This window comes from Sinocyclocheilus grahami, unplaced genomic scaffold (assembly GCF_001515645.1).
Source record: "Sinocyclocheilus grahami isolate Dianchi unplaced genomic scaffold, SAMN03320097.WGS_v1.1 scaffold130.1, whole genome shotgun sequence".
Taxonomy (NCBI): domain Eukaryota; kingdom Metazoa; phylum Chordata; class Actinopteri; order Cypriniformes; family Cyprinidae; genus Sinocyclocheilus; species Sinocyclocheilus grahami.
Genome location: NW_015505309.1, coordinates 727,597 through 733,287, shown reverse-complemented (window position 1 = coordinate 733,287; position 5,691 = coordinate 727,597). Strand labels below are relative to the sequence as shown.

The 5,691-nt window shown below is 38.5% G+C and overlaps 1 protein-coding gene across 3 annotated transcripts in view; it reads right to left on the bottom strand.

Annotated features, from left to right (window-relative positions):
- LOC107590579 (epithelial membrane protein 2-like) overlaps window positions 1-5,478 on the bottom strand; it is an 18,162-nt gene extending 12,684 nt beyond the window's left edge. For 2 of the 3 annotated variants that reach the window (XM_016279421.1, XM_016279422.1), the window contains exon 1: window positions 5,322-5,477. The gene's annotated coding sequence lies outside the window, so the exon portion shown is untranslated. Of the gene's footprint in view, window positions 1-5,321 lie in introns of all 3 variants that reach the window. The other variant, XM_016279423.1, reaches the window with a different exon arrangement.
- Between the last annotated feature and the right edge of the window lie 213 nt (window positions 5,479-5,691).

Genomic DNA, 5,691 nt, shown 5'->3' with positions numbered 1-5,691 from the left:
CTTTTAAAGTTAAAGTTAATAATAATAAAGTTACTCCTTTTTTTCATGTATTTTTCATCTGAGATTGTAGCAATCTGTTTGGATCACTGCATTTCCAAGAGCTGCTGGGAGGTGCCTGTTAATTTGCTGAAATCCGTAATGGCGCAAATGTGGCATTTAACGCACAGAGAACCCGTGTTGTCAAATAGAAATAGCTCTTCAAATTAACAACTGCACCATACATTTACAGTGTCCCAGGAAATGAAATTATACAACTCTGAACACACGCTGACAATCAGATCTGTTACTGACGTCTCGGTTTATATTTTCCTCACTGTTCAGCCCTTGCAGTACCACTGGTGCTTGTGAACTAGAATGGGAACACACAAGGCTTATTTTTGGAGAAAACACAAAAGTCAGAATTGCTGCCTTTGGCAAACTGCCTGAAATGAAGTTTAATGTACAGGACAAACAAAGCTTGCTTTTGGGTATCATCTATAAGCCCCACCCAGTAAAGTACTCTTGGACACAAAAAAGGAAAGCAAAAAGCAAACAAACTCCCAGCAAGAATGACGTGTACAGTGTGAGCGCTACTTGTACGAAGCCTTAAGGTCTCTATTACACAACCCTGAGGTTCTCCACAGATATATCAACACCATACTGGGCAGTTTTGGCACAAGGGACTCCTCATTTTGTAAAAGGAGTGTATTTTGGCAAGGCACATGTGTTCCTGCTGCAACTGATATCAGGAGAAGCCTCATTCACACACAGTAGGGTCCCGCTTGGCTCTCGGTGTGGCCTGCTGGGTTGAAAGTGTGCAGTGGGTTCTGATAGGCTTTCATCTCATTGCTATGACTCTACCGCAGAGCAACCGTGCTCAGGTGCCACAAGCACTGTTTTCAAATCGCATTCCACTGATGACATGCCGCCAGCATGAGTAATAACTCCCACATGGATCTGTCAAAAGACACGCTTCTGAACCCCCGCAGCCACATCCAGACAAACCCTCTCGCTGAGAATCAGGACGGTTGTGTTTAATGCATTCACACACAGTCCGGATTCTCAGTAGCTCCTTTGATCTTTCAGCAGGGATGAAGAGAGAACTACTGTTACTCCCAAGGAGTTTCTTGTTGGGTCCAGTGCACTTAGCAGCAAGTTTTAAATCTTAAGTGTGCTAAAGCCACAGACAAGAGAAGAATTTTGAGGCTCTCAAACAGTAAAATCAGACTGACTAAGGTCATAAACAGTACCGGTCAAAACTCTGGGGTTGTGGGTCTGTTTTCTGTCTTCTTCTTTATTTTCCTGAAAGAAACTGCATTTATCTGATTAAAAATGCAGTAAAAAACAGTAATATGTAAAAATGTAGCTCCTTTGATCTTTCAGCAGGGATGAAGAGAGAACTACTGTTACTCCCAAGGAGTTTCTTGTTGGGTCCAGTGCACTTAGCAGCAAGTTTTAAATCTTAAGTGTGCTAAAGCCACAGACAAGAGAAGAATTTTGAGGCTCTCAAACAGTAAAATCAGACTGACTAAGGTCAGAAACAGTACCGGTCAAAACTCTGGGGTTGTGGGTCTGTTTTCTGTCTTCTTCTTTATTTTCCTGAAAGAAACTGCATTTATCTGATTAAAAATGCAGTAAAAAACAGTAATATGTAAAAACATTAAAAATGTCTTTAGTGTCACTTTTGATCAATTTGCACTGTTGCCAAATGAAAGGTTTAATTTCTTTCAAAAAAGGAAAGTCTCCGCTATTGTGGGAGACTCTTCTCATCCCATGTATAGTCCTTTCCAGTTACTTCCCTCTGGCAGATGGTATAAAGTGCCTTTAGTGAAAAGGATCAAGTATAAGAAGACCTTTATCCCAACTGTGATTAGCATTTTTAAATATGATTTTTTAAAATGTATTATTATAGTTGTGAAGTAATGTACGTAATGTAAAGTGTTTGTGATGATTATTTGTATTTGTTGTGTGTTGAGCCTTTTGTCTAAAGACAATTTTCTACCCAATTTGGGATCAACATTAACATGAAAAGTATCGCTTTAGTCAAGCAACCTCCCGCTGATTCTCCAAATGACTATAAAATGCAGTTTATGTTTGAAAATTGACCATTAAAACACCACCTTAAGGCATGACAATACAGACACACATTCACATGAGCACATCCCCCTCTTGCCTCTAAGTGCATGTCTGTCAAGGAGACCCTGTCGTTTTCTTCCTCTCTTATGTTAGTATGGAATGTGACTGTTTATTGCTAAACATGGTGCTATTGTTGTGTTTGAAGCTGGTGTGGGTTTCTGGTAAGACTGGTAGCTTAAGTAAGAGTGTTTTTCATCAGCTAATGGGACTTCAGCAATGTCACCCCTGTGCACACTTGGTTACCAAAATCCACAGCAACATGTGCAATTCATTGTCTCAATCCGAAAAACATGCAAAGACATCATAGCGTCCCAGACTCAAAGATTCACACTGGTTTTACGATTCACACATTTTCCAAACCACTGTGTCTGTGACACAACAGTGACCCTGGATTCCACCTATCAGTGGAGATGAATGAGTTTCAGTGTTATTCTTTCTGTAATTGGTGAAAACAAATAAAGATTACCAAGCCTCATGTCAATGGAAACATCTTTAGTGGACTGCTTCATTTTTCTCTCTTATTGCACAGCATTATGTTGCTGAGAACACTCCAATAATCTTCTGAATGCTCACATTAGTAGTTCATGGCAAGATTAAAGTATCTGAAATTCTTTGTCAGTAATAGAGTTTGGAAACAGCTCCCTGTCCCTTACCGTCCCCCTGCAACTAAAGTTCAGAATCCATTGGTGTAAGTTTCTTTTGAACATGAACTGACGAGATAAAGAGGAGTAGCACCACATTTTCAGATTCATGTTCTTTAAAGGTATGCGTGTTTGCATGTGAACTGTGTACAACGCATCTTACCCACATTACAAATGAGTTTGTAGTCTCTATTGAATGTGATGCAATAAAAAGACTATTTATGCACAGAAAAACAAACATTCAGTTTGACCAATCTAGTCTGATTATGAATCAACAAATAACTCTTATGAGACGGTACTTATAAGTGAATCAAAACCATACAAAGTGACCAATTTTGCATGATTCATCAATAAATGACTCCTATGAGACAGTTCTTTTCAGTAAATATAAAAAAAGAGTGACCAATGTACCATAATTCCCAAAAAGAATGACTCACGAATTTGTTCTTTCAAATAATCAGTTTACAAACGTCTGAAACATTTTTTTATATAATTTACAGCATTAGTAGAGCAACAATGTCTTTCATATACAAGCAAGCAAAATAGAAATGATAACTAAAATATACCCAAATGATTCAGAATCAAATCAAATGGGATCCAAACTGAATCAAATCAGAAAAATATGTATGGAAACAGTCCAATAGTTTTATTTTGCTCATTTAGTTTAGTTACTGATTCAACCTTCTACTTAATTTACTGGCATTTCATAAGAGAGAGAGAGAGAGAGAGAGAGAGAGAGAGAGATACATGATTTGGGATTTCAGTCTCTTACAAACATTGAAGGGGACACACCCCCTCCTGTAGATTGGTCACTCTCGAGCTTGATGTGAGGGTTAAAAAAAGTGTCCAGAGCTTTGGCTCAGCCAAAGGGAGAGGCATTTCCTGATCCAAACATGACAGCATAGATTCTAATGAAACAACCCATCCGCAAACAAAACCCGCCACCTATTCCCTGGAAAGCCCTGCAAGCAGCACATTTCTGAGTGGCATCAGTTCTGCTAGATCAATCAGCGACCCAAAACAAAAGAGAGAGAGAAACTGAGGTTGGAAACAACTTGGTCAATACGCAACTGGAAAAACCTCGCATTTTTGCAGCATGGAAAATGAATAGTAAAGAAGCCATCACGTTGACCAAATCATCCAAGTCCACAGGGGAGTTGGTGCGAAACGGCCACCACAACAGAGTTGTAGCGTGGGTGATGTATGGATAGCTTGGACTACTACACAAACTGTGAGTAGGCTGATAAATATGTTTTAAATAACAGTGGATATGAGTTTTCGCAGTGGCCGGACTATACATCATACTGTTTTAAAGGTTCGTGCCTATATCCTTTCCTAGAGCGGTTTGGCTTTTGATAGGTCGGTTTGAGTTATGGCACTCACTGCGGCTGTGTTTGTGTTGTAATAGCAGAGCAAGACGGGCGTCCGGAAATCCAGTCCAGTGAAAACGGCTGCACCTCATGAACACACTTCACACTCCCCACCCCCAAAACTGTCCCACGAGCAACACTTTGGAATGTGCCACTGAGAAAGCACTGTGACTGTCTCACACACACTCAATTGAGTGAGATAAAAAAGCCACATATGCAAAACAAGTTGTAGCACCACGTTAGGAACAACGCTTGGCCTTGCACAAACCATCACATCCACTATATCTAATATGCATCTTTTTTGTAACGCCTACATACATTTTTCATCTACAACATTGAACATGATTATTTATTCAAAAAGAACATTTTAAAAAACATTAAATATGTATTCATAATATTTACTTTTCAACAACTGTTAGGAAAGTTAGGAATTCATAAACTGTTTTTTAAAAAGTTTTTAAAAATTATATTATGTTAAATATATTACATTTACACAGGATATATTTTTATATAACATACTCTTTTTCCTCTCATATACAATTATAAATCATATAAAAAAATTACATTTATGAATATATATATATATATATATTTCAAATATTTAATCAAATAAGGTTAAAGTGTCTTATGAAAACATCTGAAAAACACTACATCCTATATTGACAGATGAAATGCTTTCACTAGGGGGCGATATGGGAGACAAAGTTGGTGGTACTTCATTCTAAATTATTTTAAAATGCAAAAGTGCCAAACATAAGAACAAATACTGAAGAGATTTAAGTACAGGTCTATTGTGTTGTTTTCAAAACATTTCTTTTTCTATTGTGATAAACTGAAGTCAAACTAGATTCTCCCACTTGCTTTAAAGTAGAATGAAAAACATTACAAGTAAACAAAACGTCTAAGAATATTAAGTTAAGTCTAGTAATAAGTATAAGCTGGTGATTCATCAGTGAAACTTCACTGCCAACGCCCCTTTCCTCACAAACTCTCTTCTCTTCAGTTTATATTTACAGGCAATAAATGCTCAAACACATTAGAAACGCCTGTTAGACAGCAATAATTCAACTGCCTACTTACTCCAGCCAGTCTTTTCTAGACATTAAAGATGCTGTGATCCTCTCAAAGAGTTTTATGACTCACTTAAAAACTGTCTGCATGCATGTAGAAAAAGTTACTTATGATTCACACTCACCGCTGTAGAGAAGCCAAAAGGGTCAAATATTGTATAGTTTGCAGAGGGCAGCCAGATGTGGAGATAAAGTGATGCAAGCGTGAACGTGACTGCAGGGTAAACGTAGTAGTAGTGAAATGAGGAAAAACGTCCGTGCTCCTCCTCTCCAAAATCCTGAACAGCCCAGAACTCTGGTTGGGTGTGGTCTGGAACTCAGTGCGTGCTGTGCTGTGCTGAGGAAGGGAGGGAGGGGAAGCTTTCTGGAAGCATTAGGTGTTGACAGTATGCACAAAATTAATTGTCGAATGCTTCGTTTTGAATCTGGACAAGGTTTACTTTGACTTCAGAAGACAACATCACATGTCATTTGTCCCAAAACGGCCCGCTCAGA